The sequence below is a fragment of the Thermobia domestica genome, chromosome 15 (genome assembly GCF_964235325.1).
Source record: "Thermobia domestica chromosome 15, izTheDome1.hap1.1, whole genome shotgun sequence".
In the NCBI taxonomy this organism is placed as follows: domain Eukaryota; kingdom Metazoa; phylum Arthropoda; class Insecta; order Zygentoma; family Lepismatidae; genus Thermobia; species Thermobia domestica.
Window position 1 is genome coordinate 9,245,239 of NC_137468.1, and position 20,385 is coordinate 9,265,623.

At 36.4% G+C, this 20,385-nt stretch overlaps 1 long non-coding RNA gene across 1 annotated transcript; it reads left to right on the forward strand.

The window, feature by feature from the left end:
* The first annotated feature begins 4,588 nt into the window (after window positions 1-4,588).
* LOC145671812 (uncharacterized) lies at window positions 4,589-20,172 on the forward strand. Its single transcript, XR_014128529.1, has 3 exons — window positions 4,589-4,684; window positions 15,230-15,368; window positions 20,072-20,172. It is a non-coding gene; the product is annotated as an uncharacterized LOC145671812 (long non-coding RNA).
* Window positions 20,173-20,385: the final 213 nt, after the last annotated feature.

Consider the following 20,385-nt stretch of genomic DNA (forward strand, 5'->3'; position numbering starts at 1 on the left):
CCGCCCGGCTTGTCATTAGGCCGGGCACAGAATACAGATCGAGCCGGGCCGGGCCGGGTTGTCATCGGGCCTGGGTTTTGTAGGGCTCTGGTGTGTAAGCTTTCCTTCCTCTACTTTATAGTTAAGTATGAAACCCTCAACACACAACAGGTCTGAAGAAAAGTATTAGGTCTATACTTCAAGTTAATTTTTTAATATTTGGAAATTTCAGTTGGTGTTGGCCGAACTCGATTTATAATAGAGGCTGATGCTACTTTCTCTTAATAGGAAAATTCTGCTTTGAAGTATGAACAATATGGTTCATGGTATATGGTGAAGTATGTATTTGAATAGAAGAAAATGTTAAGTTTAACTCTCAGCGTAATTATACATTATTGTTATCAGTGAAATCTTCCCTGAATATTGATAAATCTACAAAGACTCTGGAAAACATCAAATGAAATCTTTCAGGGAAGTGAATGATCATAGAATAATTTTTGGAATGAGAAAGTAGGGAAAAAACGGGAGTTTCCCGAAAAAATGTAGGGATACGATGTTGTCCGGGACGGCTGAAGCTCGAACCAGGGACCCCACACACCAGAGGTAAATGCTCCGCCACTGAAACACCGTGCTCACCTACGAAGAAACTTAGTATGGTTTCAATATTTCAATATTGTTGGCTGTTTTCTTCTATAAGCTTGATTAGCATGAACAACTGAATAATAGGAATGCTTACATTTGTAGTATTAGTGTTAATAAATTTGATACAATTGAAGTAACATTTATTCTTGTTTCACTTTTCAGATTTATGTGTGAGACAAATGATATTGAAGTTTACGCCAATGGTATATCCTGACCAGCGAACGAGTGCGGGCGGCCGGTTTTGGAACTAAAATACAAACAACAGTGTTTTTAACCGGATTACTTGTAATTAATCTATCACAGTTGTTTTTGCCCTGTTTAATAAACCACTTCACGCATATGTTCAAGTTAAGACAAACACAATTTCAAAAGTTATGTAAGTTATTTTCAGAACATTTTAAGGGACTGCAAAAAAAAGTACATACACCCTTCATATTAATTTGGCAATAACTTGCGAATAAACTAACCTCAGTGTTGTACAAAGGAACACTGAGAACTTCGTAGGATTAGAGTGTAAGGAATTCCTACTTCATCTGTTAACAAAACCTCGAAGTTCATCTTTGTGAATCAAAGTTATCTTTGGCAACTGCGCTTTCATTGTTTAAAGCAAGTTTTATTGTGTAGTTTTGAGATAAGGCGTTTTCGAAATTGCTACCGATTTGGACCATGTTATCGATTGATTGACAGTACCTTCAGTAAGAAATTTACATTGAGATCATTTTCGGATGTGCTGCGAAAGACTGGTGACAGAGAAACTGATAATCTAACCGCCTCCGAAGGAGATTTGGATCCGCCCCTAATTAAGATGGTAGATAAAGATAACTTTCTCTGATATCTAACCTGTCATTATGTAGCATGGTTTGGTAATTTAAAAATCCAGTATTTCTACCATATTTTGAAAAAAATATTTAAAAGAAATAAACCCAATGTTACATTGGGGGCGGTAGGGGAGCGATTAAAATTTAAAGTGGGGAGCCTGACAATTGATTTCTTATAGCCCCAGTGAAATTCAGAAAAAAACGAATTTCATATTAAAAAAGAAATACAAAATACATTTTCATGGTAACTCTTACATTCATTATGTTATTATAAAGTTAATGGTACTTTTGAAATTGATTAGAGTGAATAGATATGTATTTAAGTAACAAAACCACTTGCGTAAGTTTTTCAAAATATCAAGTTAGAAGATCAAGTTTGTCTTCCACTGTCATCTCATTGCTCAAAGACACCGGCGATGAAACAATTGGCCGGAAATCATGCGGCCGCTTCTTACATCAAATCATAAAGAAGATGATGAGTGCCAATGTTAGGTACGTAAATTCAGTTCTTTTTTTTTTTTTTTTTTTTTTTTAAGGATCCCCTCTTGGAACTATACGTAGCACATTTTCGTACTTACACTTGAAATAAAAACACAGCTGTTTAAAGACGATTGATTGCCTTTGTCTTTGAATTTCATATGTGCACACAGGATTTGTTAAACAAGACCGTACATCTGATATGTTTGAACTATATGCAACTTATGCTCACGGGCTAAACTCAGTCTTCTGAAGTCAATTGACAAATGATTATGTATTACGGATACAAAGACAACACTAGGCTCCCAAGCTTCAAAATTATATTGTGTATGAAAACAGATAGTAGAATTAATTCTTTGTCACAAGAGACCTAGGGTTTGAAAGAAATTCAGAGGAAGTTCAAAGGGAATTTCTATACTCATAAATAAGATTTGTGAATTTATTGTGTATTGAACCAATGATATTTATGCTTACATTACCCATACGCTGATGTTTTATCGATACTTTTATTTCACGTTTACCAAAAGGCTGGATTACGATAATAATCCTAAAAGAAAGATGCATTGTAATCAGGTTTTACAAGGCAATCCCGAAAGACAAGCTATCCAATCCCGTAGCCCTTTAAAAAATTAAGGAAAATTTCTTCTTCACTTCCTTTTCCCCCAAAGGGTTCACATTCATCGAAAAAATGAAATTTCTTTAGTTTAACATCCCATGATTATGCTCTTTATGCTAGAGGAGACAGATGATTAATGAAAGTGAAAGATTGTAAAATTAATTGTTGGGCTCTCACAGAACCACGTACAACAGACACATGCGCTAGCCAATAGACCAACGAAGATAACTTCACAGTTCTCGAGTGGAAACGTATCGGAATTCTTTCTTGGCTACAACTTAAGAAAATAATTTAGTTGTCAATCGATAGACCTACATTAAAACAAATACAAGCATCGCGAGCTTTAACTTGATTTAAACTTACAGTTACAAGATATTGCGCAAGTATCTAAGCTACCAACCCATAATTAATCTTCTAGTCATTAACATCTTATTACTGAGTTTTACAGGTTTCTATTGTTTTATAATGAAATCAAATAAAACGTAATCATTTTTATATATATAGCTATAATCTGCTTAATACACGGTAGAAATTCACTTGTGTGCTATCTTCACTGAGAAAAATCCATTATCCGGACAGCGGTATATTGTACAAATACAAAGAATCGTTATGTTTACTAAGGAAATCTGTACGGAGCGTACTTTATCCATATGCTACACAGCTACTGCCTTTAACGCGCTTGGATGTTATATCATGTCGCTGCAGGATGTCTGACATCTAAAAATCTTCCGTATTTTATATACGTATACGTATGTTAAATACTTCAGCTATATGTTATATACGTCCATCTGTGTGTGAGGTCCTGACCGCCTATAGACACCTCTTTCTTGCACCATAGATGACGTCATGAAACAACTGTCGTATGCTTGCGAGCTGGTTTATAAACGAGGTTGTTTACAAACGGAAAAGAGCAGCGGAAGGAAAGAAAAGCCTGGGTAAGTGCAATAGTAAATTATCACTTTAGTTAAATATTCCATTAATTATATATTCCTTTAGTATAACTTGCTTTAATATAGTACTAAACAAGTAATGTGATTTATGACTACAATTCTTACTATTGTAACTCGTTAATGGTTGAGGAGAAAGAAATGGGTTAATCTGAATTTTGAGAAATCTTTGAATATTAATGTTTTGTAACTTTTTACATTTCAAGGTACGCAAAATGAATGTTACGTGTTTATTCTTTCCTTTTTATATGTGACGGTTTATTACTTGATGGAGATTTACTACAGGACTGCTTAACATAATTGCTAAGAAACCGTTTTCAGCGCGAACATTTTCTTGTGTAGTGAAGATTTAGGATTTAGATTTCTGGGCTTTCGGCATCAATGACCTTGTTAACCCGTCACATGTGAGTTATGACGTCCCTCGGTGAGCACAGTATCCGGGGAAAGGGAAGGAAGCAAACGGCCTGGGACCTTTATGTTGGGTACCACCCGGCATTTGCCTGGTATGAAATGAGGAAAACCCAAGAAAGCCTCATTCAGGATGTCTGGACTTAAAAGCTTTTGATACTTTTTCGACCGAGTGCCCCTACCGGAATCGAACCTGGGTCCGCTCGTACCGAAGGCGAGAGCGTTACAACTACGCTACGCGGAGCCACTTGTGTCTAGGAAACCTATTTTTACTAGGATATTTGCAACAAAATTTATTTCCTTTCTTTCTTTATTTTTCTTTTTCTTTTTGTTTTTTAACAATAAAACAAAACATATTTTACAGCCTCACTGAAATTTAAAAACAGCAGTCAGGGAGAGCTCACGTTTAAGATTCTTTTTGTTTTGTTTTGTTTTGTTTTGTTTTGTTTTGCTTGTTATGTTCTCTAGTTAACTAATGTTTGAGTTCCTGAGAATTACATTATTATTATTATTGTTTCATAATTTTCGAACCAAAAATTAGATGTTTTTCTTTTTTTCCTTGTGTTGACGTCATTGTGGCAAGTTGGGGTGTTTTATCGTACCTTGGCATTAATTTGGTTACTAGCACATAGTTTCAAGGTCATAAGTTGTAGGCCGCTTGAAACAGCTATTACACAGTTTGAAGAGTTTCAGGCAGGCGTTTGACTTGCAGCTTTCGTTACAGCGTCTAAATTGCAGTATTGGATTGCGTCCAGCTTCTATGGCTGGTAAAAAAGTTATATCGCTTTCGTAATATGGTAAGAAATACAATGTAACAGTTAGGTATAGTATATATGACTAGTTTAATTAGTCGGAAATTACTCTGTTTCCTTGTCTTATTCTTTCGATTATGTTTAAGTACTGTGTCTTCATAGTATTGTTTCACTATTTCTAGAAGGAATTAAGTATTAATGAAGTAAAGAATAAGCAGAAGCCCATTTGATTGACGTTTACTATTTCTCATACTTCATTGAGAATGTTTTGATCCCCAATTGCGCAAACTTCTAGTATGTGTGTGTGTTTCTTTTTGTTGTTGTTGTTGCTTACACTGCTATATATATGAGCTCCTTCATGGCTAAGCGGTTAGCGTACGCGCCTTTGGTGTGGGAGACCCGCGTTCGATTCCTGGCGGGAGTGGTTCGGAGTCCATGTTAATCAGTAAGTCCACGTCTCATACAGCCTCGTTGCAGAAAGGGATATTAAAATCAACTCAGCACTGCTTTACAGATGGAGTTGTTTGATTCAGGGTTCGAATAATGCTTTTTACGGGAAGCAGGCACGTAGCCAAGGGGTGAGTCCAGACCCCCCCTTCCCTTCGGATCCAGAAATGAAAAATATTAAGGAAAGATGAAACAGAAAGAAACAGATGAATCAGCCTCAAAAATATAAAGCTACAATAAGCGTTTTGGTTACTCTTTCTTACGAGGAGCTTTGTGTGGAGGAAACGGGAGGGGGGGGGGCGGATCAAGTTGAAATTGGATATTATTGTAACGGAACATTCCGAATTCCATCTAGCTCCATGTTAACCGTATGCAGCGGCGCAAATCTGTCTTCAACATTGGGAGGGACGGGTAAGACAGTTCTCACAATTTTTTTTTAAGGATGTTCAAATTATGAAGTTGAAAAACAATGCTGCGGAGGATCAGGGGAGCAGAGTTGTCTTCAAAATTGTGAGGCGGGCAGATTTAAGGCTTATTCTGGGGTGGGGACATCAATTTCATCTTACTTTCCTTTGTGGCAATCGGACACAAATCATCACATTTCTCTCCAAAAAACGCATTTCAAATCGGATTATTGAGGGGAAAGTCCCCCCCAGTTCTAAGATTGGAGGGGACATGTCCTCATCCCCACGGGATTTGCGCCAGTAACCCTATGGACTACAAATGACGATCGATAAACCGGTTCTTTCAGATAGCCTGTCAGAACTTAAGCAATGCCCAGAATTACCAATAATATGAACCATTTTGAATTTCGCGGCAACACTAATTCATTTTATAGGATGTCTTTACTCCCGAAAGAGATCTCGTTACTATCCTTGACGGCATTGAACTAAGATAAGAGAAATAGAAAGAAGACGAGAAGAACCGAGTTCGAATGACGTCGGAAGACTATGTCTTTGTCAATACTTTTTTCTATTCTTTTACGCAAGATTTCTTCATAATTCTTTAATTAAAATACTTACTAACATATCCTCATTTTATTGTCCTAACAAATCAATATAGATATGTTGTCAGTAAAATAGTTTAGATTGATCGAACCCCTGGTGTGATAACCACAGTATTTCGTCACGGACCTCCCGTATTGCGAAATCGTGGCTACGTGCCTGCGGGGAGGGGGCGACTTTTCAGATATACAATCCAAGCATTTTATTTCTCAGTGATGCAAGATATAATATATATATATATATATATATATATATATATATATATATATATATATATATATATATATATATATAGTATATAATATGTAAAATATGAAATGAGGGAAATAATTTCCCGGCAAGGGAGAAATTCTTTGGCGAGTTGGGGAAATTACTTGACGAGAGGGAAAATCTTCATCCTCCCGTTGATTCAAATCTTGGTCGAAGATCATGCGAGTAGGATTCCATATTATGCTGTAGGTGTAGGTCGTACACAGTCTTGGCGCTGAATAGGATGCTAAGCTTCAAGCCAACCACACGTCTGTAATAACCTATTGCGATTGAATGGTAATGTAACGTAATGTACGATATGTGCATTTTCTAGATGCCATAAAATTATAATATTAGTTAAACATTCCACGATTATGTACTTCAGGTTAAAGGAGTTTGATGATTAATTGAAGTGAATAATCGAGGCAGTGATTCTCAATCTTCTTGACTTACGATACACTTTACTAAACCCCAGTGACATCGATATATTTGTTTAGATTTTGGATTGCTTTCCAACAAGTCGAGCCGCGCCAAAGCTGTGTAGGCTTACTAAGTTAAGTGAACTGATCCTAATCTAAATCCATTGTTTTCGGGGGCGCAGAAATGGACAGTGACACTTCCGATACTATTTAAATCAAAATTCAGCCAAGCAACTTGGGGAGGGAAAGAGGGGAGACGGATCTTACAAATGATCGAAAATAACCGATATGAGAGAGCGTTTCGTAATAGTAAAAAAAGTGACTGACTAACGTAACATACATGTATTACTGGTTTTCTTATTTTCACCCAACGAAGCAGGTAATTAACGCTAGTACTAGGTATGTGTAGACTAAATGAGGTGATTTGCTTCGTGACCCTTCAAACAATGTACGAAGCGGATGCAAGCAGTTAGTACATGGAGTTAGCTTACCTAAATTTAGATTTCGCTTTCCGAAATCTTAATGGATGTATTAAGTGATTTCGTTACTTACACTCTCCATCTCTAAATACAAAAATTCAAAACACATTTTCGATTCCAAACTATGACTCTGCTAGACAAAGAAAGCATAGTCCAGTGTATGTTTTACTTCATTTTCATATACGTGCTTGTAGGTTTTCTCGGGGACTTGGTTTCCTCCCACTTTCTCATTCCACCATATATTCCATAACCATTAACTTGCTTTAATCACCGTCTCCCTTAGCCTAACAGCATAATCGTGGGACATTAAACTCAAAGACTTTGTTTTTATTTTCAGGTAATTACTTTTCTCTCCCTTATTTATTTTTAATTTAATTTCTCTTTCAATTTCCCTCTTTTATGAACATGAACATAATTTGCAATTCTTTCTCATTATAATAACACTATTAAAAGTCCCATATGCAGCTCACCACGTTGGAACCCAGCGGAAACAAATGAACAACGAATATTGTCGAAAATATGTATTGCTTACAGCGGCGTAGTGAGCATTACAAGATTGGGAGGGGGATGAAACTTGAAATTGCCAAGTCTTGATTTTTATCTTAAAAAAATGTCAAGTCTTGATAAAAAAAAATTGCCAAGTGTTTCGAAAATCTTACAAACCCTATGAAAAACTATTACAGCAACCTTATTTTCATATTCGTTCCATTCCACGCCCCGTCTGAGACACGAATAAGATCAGCCCTTGTTCCGCTCTCGAGTCCAATTTAACATCTAACCTCAGGATCATTATCATCACCCACGAAGCACAACTATTAATTTGATAACTGATGGCTATGTTAGGTAACCTCCGCCAGCTAATCTTCACGAGAACCTTTAAAGTTACAATCAGTTGTAGAAATGCATTTAAAAACGTAGAATAAGGTAGGTTATATTTACTGTTTGTGATGTAGAAGTGCCTAATTTACATATGAAACATTCAATTGAGTTGTTCAGTGAGAGACCAGGCTAACTTACATCCAGGTCAAGATTGAGATTTTGACGGAACAGCATACTAATGTCATTAATTGACCTTTGCCTCAACCACTTGTCTGTGTGGCTTGTCCTGAGACAGGGGCGGATCCAGGGAGGGTCTATCTCCCCCAAGAAGAGGAAACTTTGTGTATTTTAATATAAAATAAAACCCACCCAGAGTTGAATCTCTTAAAAGTAGCTCTATCTTGTAAGTAGTGGCATTACAACCCACCGCCCCCCAGTAGTCCATCCTGGATCCACCCCTGTTGTATACTAACAAGGGACATCACCCAATTGTCCGGCTCCGATTTCAATGAAATTTTTATTGCTGATAGAGGACATGTATTCATTACTTGTGATGACAGAAATTTTTGCCATCGTGCATGTTTTCTATTTTTTAATAATTTTTAAAGGTTGTGATGTGGTTAATAGAGATTACTGCAGAAGTCCCTTACTACCCTTTGTAAACGGAGTATTAATGAAAGAACAACCATGTAGATACGTATAGGGCCTAGGGGGAAGTCGTATGGTACGTATGACCTTGACGGCAGCCATCTTGAAATCCGCCATTTTGAATTAAGGTCAAGTTTTTTAAATGGGAATAGGGTAATATGATACATAATTTTGGGCTAGAATTTAATCAGAAAGACAATGGTGAAGTTAGTTTTAAGATGCGCTCATTTGGTGAAAAGTTACAGGCATATTAATTGTTTATACTTACTATGTGTGTAAGTCCCTTATCTCCGCTTCTAACCCGCGTATTAATGGTAGTAAGTGGATAAAGGTTTCGGTAATACATATTATGCCTAGAGGGAAGTGGTACGATAAGGGTATCATTGACGGCAGCCATCTTGAAATCCGCCATTTTGAATTAAAGTGAAGTTTTGAAAAATGGAAACCATAGCATGTGACACCTCATTTTAATAGTAAATTTTCCCCAAAAGCCAATGGTTCTCTTATTTTTGTTCTATAGTTAACCAGTATGAATTTATGACTCTTCTAATGTGCACAAAACGTCCATTATTCGATCTTTCAAACTGGCAACACTCCTAATTTTCACCGCATGTTTTAAGATTCCAACTGGCACTTTGCAATGGTCTCCAATGCTCATGTTTTCTAAATTTATTACATTTTTTAAGAGTTGCGATTTGTCAGCTCATGAATAGTGTTGGGATAAGCATCCAGCAATCTTTCTGAATTTTGAAGACTTGCCATGTAATTATTAATTTCATAGGCAATGTAATTATTTATTTCCTATACCTGCAATTCAAAAATTCGTTTACTGACATGAATCATCGCAGAACGAAAGAACTCCAACTTTGCATTCAGGTAATACCGGAGACGTAGCTTATAATGGATAGTAGATGAGACGAGAAATAAGTTGAAAATTCACTTCAAAAAAGGAAACGAAATATGATTGTTGGGTAAATCAATGGTCTTTTGTTTTGTTTTATATTTATTTGTTTATTGTATATTTATTTATTTATTTATTTATTTATTTTCTAGCAATATTTTAGCTAGTCAGACAAAAAAGTCATTCGTTTTCTAGTGATTGTTGTTGATGGTTCATGTTTGTAAGATTTATAATCAGTATTGATCGGAACTCGATTAAGTTACACCTTTTTATAAACAAGTTACCAGTTTTCATATTTTGTTCTTGGTACAAACAGTGTGTTGGGAACAGTAATATTATGCCTGTTTGATATTTTCTATCATTGCTGCTGTTCCTTTAAAGTTGTAAAGTTGTATTTACTAAAAAAAAAAAAATACTGTTTGTCGTTTGCGCAACATGTAGGCTATATTTCATGATAATTATGAGTTCGTGTTACACAAATTTTTTATAATTTCATTTGTATTTCTTTACATCACATAGGTCCATAGGTTTCTTATGTACTCTGGGATAAAATAAATAATTACACTGCCTAGGAAATTAATAATTACATGGCAAGTCTTCAAAATTCAGAAATATTGCTGGATGTTTATCCCAACACTATTCGTGAACTGACAAATCGCAACTCTTAAAAAAATGTAATAAATTTAGAAAACATGAGCCATGGAAACAATTGCAAAGTGCCAGTTGGAATCTTAAAACATGCGATGAAAATTAGAAGTGTTGCCAGTTTGAAAGATCGAATAATGGACGTTTCGTGCACATTAGAAGAGTCATAAATTCATACTGGTTAACTATAGAACAAAAATAAGAGAACCATTGGCTTTTGGGGAAAATTTACTATTAAAATTTGGTGCCACATGCTATGGTTTTCAGTTTTCAAAACTTCACTTTAATTCAAAATGGCGGATTTCAAGATGGCTGCCGTCAATGATACCCTTATCGTACCACTTCCCTCTAGGCATAATATGTATTACCGAAACCTTTATGTACTTATTATCATTAATACGCGGGTTAAAAGCGGAGATAAGGGACTTACACACATAGTAAGTATAAACAATTAATATGCCTGTAACTTTTCACCAAATGAGCGCATCTTAAAACTAACTTCACCATTGTCTTTCTGATTAAATTCTAGCCCAAAATTATGTATCATATTACCCTATTCCCATTTAAAAAACTTGACCTTAATTCAAAATGGCGGATTTCAAGATGGCTGCCGTCAAGGTCATACGTACCATACGACTTCCCCCTAGGCCCTATACGTATCTACATGGTTGTTCTTTCATTAATACTCCGTTTACAAAGGGTAGTAAGGGACTTCTGCAGTAATCTCTATTAACCACATCACAACCTTTAAAAATTATTAAAAAATAGAAAACATGCACGATGGCAAAAATTTCTGTCATCACAAGTAATGAATACATGTCCTCTATCAGCAATAAAAATTTCATTAAAATCGGAGCCGGACAATTGGGTGATGTCCCTTGTAAGCCAAACTATGAATATCAGTCGTATCCTTTGTAACGTGCTGTTTTCATTTGTTTCCTTTTCTTTCAGAAAGTTAAAATTGTCAGTTAGCCTAGTCTCTCGCTAAACTGTCAATTGTGACAAAAACACACCAATAATTGTTGATGCCAACTAAAACATACATATCCAAAGCCTACAAAATATATCACATTATTTAAGTTTTTTCTTTCTTTTTTTTTTTCAAAATTGCTTGCAATGTTTTTCTTCGTGCCAAGCATCCGAATGTCATCTTGAATTCTGACCTTCTCAATTCACTACAATTCTTTGAAGTGTAAGACTGCGCAGCTTTTTTTTTCCCCCTCTCTCTCGCTCTCTTCAGTCCTTCAGTCTCCCCCACTTTGATTTCATGATTTCGCACTCTGATGAAAAGTATTAAACACCAAAATGGAAAAGTACTAATATATAACCTCTCTTTTAGTAGCCCCTCCAACCACACGCCCGGGGCACGTGCCTTGCTTGCTCGCCCATAGCTCTGTGAGCTATATAAGTAAAATACAATGCGCGCGCATATGTAAACTTGGTGCCAGCTTTGATTCTCACTGAGAGAGTATACGTATAATGTTGGTTCGAATTCCATCAAAACCATAGGCTCATTTTTGTGTAACCTTGGTACTGAAGAAGACAGTAGACTTCAACAAATATTCCTGTCGGGCCTCGATGGCTCAGTGGTAGAGCGTTCACCTCTGGTGTTTGGGGACTTTGGTTTGATCCCAGCTCGCGCCAAGTAAACTTTGTGGTGGACAAACACCGTGTGAGTGGGTTTTCTCGGGGTTCTCCCGTTTCCTTCAACTTTCTTCATTCCACCATTTCATTCATTATATAATCATCAGCGTCTCCTTTAGCCTAGCCGGTATACCCGTCATTATTGATACAACTATTATATACAGGATGCATCAGAAGTCCCTTGTCATCCTTTCTGAAAACTACAGGGATGTAGTTACATTGACTGCGAGATAAGAGATACACATTAGGCCCAGAGGGATACTTTCGGATTACATCACGCGGACGGTCGCCATCTTAGATTCGAAATTGTAATACGGACGATAAGTGGGTAGTGTGATATATGGCCATGCACTAAAATGTTCTGAGGATGTCAAATATGCAATCAGATATCATGTAACTTATTCTGGTGAAATGTTATTGGCAGTGAACCAAGTGAGACTATATGTAGTGGTATGTCATACCCTTCTGTTTTTTTTTCCCCCAGTGATAGAGACACCGTTTCTGGTTTTTTAGTGATCAAGATATACCTTCACGGAAGAATAAATGCTAAATACCATTAATAAATCCATTTTTTATACGTATTGACGAATAGCTTTGCACATAAAAAGATTTTATTTCTTATGTAGATTCTAAGTTGACAATACTGACATTTCTACCTTTTTCTACCTTTTGTTTGTAAAATGAGGTGTTTTCAAAGAAGTTCATCTAGTTTATATTTTGATGTGCCGTGTTGAATTGTTTCTTTCGTATGTATGTATGTGTCGTCTTGTCTGAATTCTTATAAGCGTCGTGTTTTGAGCATGGGCGGATTTAGGGGATTGCTGTGGGGGCAGATCTTACGGGAGTTTGAAATACCCCTCATTCGAGTGTGTGGTCCAGGAGTTTTCCCGCTGGAAATTGTTAATATTAAAAGTCGGTTTTTGAGCACTTTCGTGTATAATTCTCTGATACAAGGTAAGGGCTATTTTTATTTATTTTTTTCCACAAAGTTGTTCACGATGGATGGATCAGTCTCTCAGTTTTTTTCTCTGTAACTAAAAGAAGCTTTCCAGTGGTTTTCAGACATTATGTAAATAGAAATGCAATCTTGTAGGCTTCACACCTCACTGCATTTGAATATTTAGATAGCCGATATGTCGAGTCAAAATCGTAATAAAACACACCGCCTCTGATTTTTCCCACTTCGAACACATTTCCCTGTTATAGTCAGGGGTAAAAGCGAGGGGGAACGCGGGGGACGCAGTTCCCCACCTCGAAAAATATGTAGGGCGTCCCCCAGATCCTAAAATGGTACAATGGGCAGAGATAGGCAGGAGGAACGGCGTGGAGTGATGCCGCTACCTACCGTCCCCCCACCTTTTCAGGTCCACTTTTACCCCTGGTTATAGTATATGTTCCACATGTTCCTACTGAGCAATAAACATTTGCAGAAGCTTCTTCCAATTGCTGTGGACACAAAGTAGGATATAGGGTCAAATTTGTGCACAGACGATGGCGATACTTTGTTCTAGATGATAAAAATTATGAATATTTACTGCACAAACCATAGCCTTAACTTTTCCACTTAGCTAGAAATTGAACAGCGTTAGGTCCGGTGATCGAGCAGCCATTCAACTGCCTCTCGTCGATCAACCCATGTTCTAGAGAATTGTTCAAGTAGTGACGCAATACGAATCCATAATGAAGAAAGCGCCATGGTGTTGAAAAAACTGCGAGAATGTACCATCCTCGGGCATCGCAGCTCGCAATATCTATCCCTGTACGAGCGTGAGGTATTATTCCGCAGTTAATTTTATGGAATGAAAAAGTGACTGATTAGACGTATTCCTCATTTGTCTGCCAACAACATAATTAATTTTCTTTGCGCTGGTCATGTTGGAGGGGTCTTGCACGCGGGGTTGTCAGGTGACCAATTGTGCATGTTCTGCCTATTAACCTTCCCATTTACGTAGAGGTCAGCTTCATCTGAAAAGAGTATTTGCATAAAAATGTTAACCATAATTACTCACTGCACTTGGCGATCAACATCGTTCTCGTGGAGATGTTGCTTCATTTGCACCTTGTGCGGATGCACTTATACACGCGCAGACCCTATGACTCAACCCACATTGCATTAATAAATGACGTGTGCTCCTCTGGGGCCACATCGAGAAAGAAGTCAGCACTGCCGTAGGCGTTGCTTCATCTGTAGCTCTCTACGATCGTTCGCTACGACGTATGTCCACGAATGTGCCCGTCTCCTCAAATTTAGTTAATTACTGTGACACTGCAACATGTAACACAGTCACATTGTGGATGATTCTGTTTGCAATCGGTAACCACTGTACAGGCACTCCTCCCGCTCCACAGTTTGAATATTTCGATGCATTCCTCACGTGCTAACGGTATGGTTCTACATCTAGAAGAAAGAGGTAAATACAACGTTCAATTGGCAATAACTTTTCACCAAATTAAGCTCCATGGAATCTGATTGCATATTTGACATACTGAGAAAATTCTAGCCCGTGGCCATATATATATCACATTACCCACCAGTTTATAACAAACAAATTTAATCCAAAATGGCGGCCGTCTGTGAGAGTATTTCCAAACGGCCTAATGTATATCACCCATCTCACATTCAATTAAACTACACCCGTGTAGAATTTAGAAAGGAACTTCGTATGATGTATACAGGGTGTTTCGAAAGTCCTCTGACGTTACAACAAAATGTAAGAGGAAAAACCATTTCTAAATATGTTGTTTTCAATCTAAAGTGAACACTTTTTAAATCGGAGGAGCCGTTTGGGCTGTACTCTTTATGCGCCCAATGTGGAATGAAAATGCAATGTTACATTTACCTGGACCCACAACATATGTGAATGAAGTTACTGTTTGAAATGGGGGCTAGCCATCGACATGTTAGCGTAAAAATCAGTAACTTCATTCACTTATGTTGTGGGTCCAGGTAAATGGCAACGTTGCATTTTCATTTAACATTGGACGCATAAAGAGTGTACAGCCAAACGTCTCATCCGATTTTGAAAATTCCTTCAACTTACATTGGAAACATCATATTTGGAGACGGTTTCCCAATTACATTTTGTTGTAACTCTGATAATAATCGAGTTACTTTATGTCAGGGGACTTTTGAGACACCCTATATATCTTATGGAATATATGTTTGATGTCCCTATAACTGTAGTATAATTTAGTTTGTTTAAATTTACAATATTACAAGTAGATTCTGACTTACATGCGTAAGAGTTTGTATGTAACTAACTAATGAATTCTATTTCATGAAATTTACATTGAAATATTTAACACAAAATCTTTTATATTCATGCTTAACTTAGTGACTTTGCTTTGGACTGCAACTGATTATTGTACCCCATTATTGCTTGAGAAGAAAACCGATGTCCGAATCTTCATTTGGAGAAACCAAAGAACTATTGGAATGCTGAGGATTGCAATCATTAATTTCTACACTTCAAGGTGCGTAAATTATATCTAGATATATTCTGTGTTTATTGTTATAATTACTATTACTATTACTATTATTGGGTTTAGAATCAATCAAGTACTTCATGATATTTTAGGGGGATCAAGATGGCTGCCAGATAGATAAATATTTGAGCGTCAGGCCCTTATTTCTTTTCAATTTTATATTTAATCAATGTCTATCCCCCCCCCCCATCATTATTCCACCAAATCGTATTCCAAGATCATCAATTTTCAATACTCATTTGTGACTGTCAGCATACATAGCATAACCGTAGGAAGTAAAACAAAGATTTATTTTTATTTTTCGTTTTCATGTATTTTCTCCATAGCTGTGAAAAATAACGCCTTCAACATCATAAATTTGTATGCTACTTGCCTGCTTTCGAGCACAATAATCAACTATTTGGACATTACGAAGCAAAGCAGGTCTACGTTGTAGTTAGCATAGTTAAGGATGTGACAATGATATTGGTGTTGCGATGTTCAGCCTAAACAGTGCAAGTAAATAAATCTGTAACAATTGTATTGGTGTTTAGCTTACATGTCCTCCAGACGGGCCATTTTTTTTTTTTTTACATCTTGTTACTTCTACTCTATATGAGGGGTCGCGGTGGCTCAGTGGTGGAGCGTTCACCTCTGGTGCTTGGGGTCCTGGGTTCGATCCCAGTCCCCGCCAAGTGAACTTTGTGGTGGATAAACACCGTGTGCGTGGGTTTTCTCGGGGTTGTCCCGTTTCCTCCCACTTTCTTCATTCCACCATTTCATTCATTACTCATCATCACCGTCTCCTTTAGCCTAACCGGCATAATCGTGGGACATAAAACTCAAAGATTTCATTTCATTTCTACTCTATATGAAGTATATTCTGAGGTTGTGTGTTTGGGGACGTGGTAGCTCAGTGATGGAGTGTTCACCTCTCCTGCATGGAGTTCCTGGATCGATCCCAGCACGTGCCAAATGGGCTTTGTGTTGGACAAACACTGTGTGTGGTTTTCTCGGGGTTTTCCCGTTTTCTCTCACAGTTTTCATTCTACTATTTCATTCATTCTCATGATTATAGTCTCCTTTAGCATACCCGGCAAAAGCGTGGAACGTAAAACTCAAAGATTTCATTTCATATAAACTTTGGTGCAAAGTAACCCCATAGATGAAGATATTTTGCACCACATACAAAAAAGTATGTTCAACATACTAACATAATGTTTGTTTGCAATGTTTTCTCTCCTGTATTTATACATTTCACTTTTTACACAAAACTGCATGTGTAACGAATTTTTGTTACGAAATTCGAGACGAGACATAGCTCTTCCAATAGAAACAGATACAGTTTTCGAGACGAGACAACTTTCGCGACACCTTTGCGAGAGGTGACAGTCTCAAATCATTTCTCGTGCGTACCCCTAGCCCATATTGTGCGTTATCAAAAAGCATGTTAATGAGAAATAACAACATGTAAATACAATATAGGTAGTTAAAAACATTTTTGTTTTCATTCTTCAGTAATGCATTATTATTAACCTCAGTATTTTATAGTCCATTCTTAATCTTAAGGTGATATATAATTAAGTTTTGAATTCGGTTAACTTATTTTGTTTCTCAAATTGTATTAAAAATGTATGTACAAACATGTTTATTTTCATTCTTGAGTGCTTAAAGTCACTATAGTTATTAAACATAGTAATTAATATTGTACTCTTAACGTTAAAATAATATACAGTTAACTTTTGAATTCAGTTAACATTTTTCTTACTGAAATTGCTTTAAAAAGTATGTAAAAACTTTTTTTATTTTCTTTCTTGAGTGCCAAAAGTGATGCACAGTTATTAAGATTAGTACTTTATACTCTATTCTTAATTTTAAACTGATAAACAGTGCGTTTCTGAATAAATTATGTCAAGTTATTTGAGTGACGAACACTGGTATAAAACCCTAACTACCACTGGAACATTTCGATTTTGAGATGACTACTACCGGTGCAATACAAGGGATTTTAAAATATTGTTTTTCCTTCAACGGCTATTCGATTTTGAATTCTGACTACATGGTCATATAGGAAGGATCAGTGTCTCTTTCCAACTATGGTACAGCTCCGACCGATTCACGGTGCTCACAGAAGAGACAAAAGAGTATGTTTTCAACCTTAAAGTAACGACTACTGGTGTTTTTGCCCTGGTATGCAAAAGTAAGTGGGTACCCCAATGGGGTAGAGGGGTACTATGCGGTACCTAATTTCTGCATTTTAGATATATGGAAATACATGTGTCTAAAATGTAAAGAACTGATATTTGTTTACCGAAAACTGCAACTCGGTAAGCCTTACGGATACCGAGATATGGGAAAATAAAGAGCGACACGATATGTATGTGGGGCTTGCATACTTGAAGGTACAATTTGGAAAATGAATTCAAATATGACTAACGGCTATCAAGATATTGTCAAATAAAGAGAGGACCAATACAGGTATGGGATTTTCGTATTAGATGATAAAATTTCCGAAACCGGTCATGGAAAGTTAATAAACACCAGTAGCAATTCCATCTTCAAGTAATTAGATATTTCCATGGGGTGTTAGAACATCTTACAGTCTACCAAGATTAAATTTTAAAAGCTTTTGAAAATATAACTTGACATTTGTAAAGAGTATTAGAAATATTTATTTACCTAAAACTTGCAGCTAGTACATCTAACATATAGGGAAACACCGTGAAATAAAAGAGTATGAGATGTTGAAACTTCGGAAAAAATATTGGTCCCAACAAAATTAAATAAGATGGTATTTCTATGGGTTAAGTAAGTACCTCAGTACAATTTCGATGGAAAGATTAGTTCTAGGTTTTCTTCAGGCAGTTCCAAAGGTTCATCGAGCTGTGTAAAAGAGTGAAAATTCCCTGTGAATATCTAATATAGTAACCAAAATATAACGAGTCATTTATTTTATGACGTAAAAATAGAGATCTTTAAGGATTTGTACTTCTGGGTCTTTGCTATAAGAAAGAAATTCAAAAACCTACTGTATATACCTTAATATGCAATTAAATCAGTGAGGACACAGTAACTTAGTGGTGGGGTGTGTACCTAGTATGTTTTGCAGAAACTACACTGGAGTATTCTCTTAATTCCCAGAGATACGATCACACTTAACTGCCCATTTAATTTTAAAATGAAATTAAGGCAAGCGAATGCTGATGATAGAATTGATGGAGTGTAAAGGTGGGAGGAAACGGGAGTACCCCGAGAATACCCACGAATACAATGTCGACTACAAACTGACTTGGACACGGATCAAACCAGGGACCCAATACACCAAAGGTACGCACTCTACCACTAAGCCACCGTGCCTCCACCCATTTAATTGTCTATTAAGGTGTATACGGTAGTTTTCTGAAATTTCTTCTTCTTACAGCAAAGACTCAACAGTACAAATCCATGTGGGTCTCCATTTTTACGACGTCGTAAAATACATAATTACTTATATCTCGGTTGCTATATTAGATATTGACAAAGAATTTTCATTCTTTTTGTACGCTAGGAATTATCACGCTTGGATTTACCCGAAGAAAACTTCGAGATGAATTAATCTTTCGATCGGAATTGCCCTGACGAGTGTGAGGTACTCACTTAACCCATATAAGTACCATCTTATTTAACTTTTATTAAGATCAAAAGTTGTTTTATGAAATTTCAAGATCTAATACTCTTTTATTTCACGGTGTCTCTCTAGCTGTAAGATGTACTGGCTGGAAGTTTTGGGTAACTCTATTCTCTTTTCTAATACTCTTTACAAATGTCAAATTATATTTTTCAAAGCTTTTAAAACTTAATCTTTTTAGACCCATGATGTTCTAAAACCCCATGGAAATACCCTGTTACTTTAGGATGAAATTGCTACTGGTGTTTATTCAGATTTCATGATCGGTTTCGGAAATTTCACCACCTAACACGAAAACCCCATAACTGTGTGGGTCCTCCCTTTATTTGACAATATCTTGATAGCCATTAGTCATATTTTCATTAATTTTCTAAACTACTGTCAAGTATGGAAGCCCCACATACCTATGGTGTTCCTATTTATTTCACCATATTTCGGTAACTGTTAAACATACCGACTTGCGGTTTCGGTAAACACACACCTGTAACGTTCTTTATAAGTTTATTAAGATATATTTTAGAATGTTTAGAAATGGAAGGTCTGCGAATGCCATAGTACCTGAAAACCCCCATAAGGACGTGTGTGTAGTGTATTGAATTGAAACTACTTTTGAAGTTGTTGTTAGCCCTCAGTAATTACGTTTTCGAAACTGCACAATCTAGTACGCAAAACTCACACTTCTATGGTGTTGTCCTTTATTTTCCCATACCTCGGTATCCATAAGGCTTACCGAGTTGCGGTTTTCTGTACTAAACAGATATCAGTTCTTTACATTTTAGAGACATATATTTCCACATATCTAAAAATGCAGACATATTAGGTACCCCATGGTACCTCGAACGCCAGTGGGTACCCACTTACTTTTGCATAGTAATACATTTCGAGTTGTTCAGCATCAACAAACACTTTTTTTAATTCATCATTTTTCTACCAGAAACCCAAAAGTCCATACCTGACCGAACAGATTTTGTCCATTTAATCTAAAAAAAAAAAGTTAAATATTTTAAAATGTAACATTTTAAATATTTTTGGATTTTTGTTTCAGGTATTTCATGTATCAAAACAAAACCAGGATTCTGCATGAAAGACAGCGAAAAGAAGCAGTGTAATTTGTGGCTAAAAGCACGTCCTTTCTGAAGACAGACCCGATTGTATTTGCATTCTTTTGTACAAATATGTAACCTTAATAAATATACTGCTCCGCAAATTATTTCTTTCTTCCATAAATTAGAATAAATGTATGTCTGTTTAAAGAAAATGTTTGTTAGCCTTAAGTCTTTTCAACTCTTTTTCTCTGTAAATAAGAACATTATACCTTGCAACATTTTTTTTATCATTGTGCAATTCCGATTGGATAAA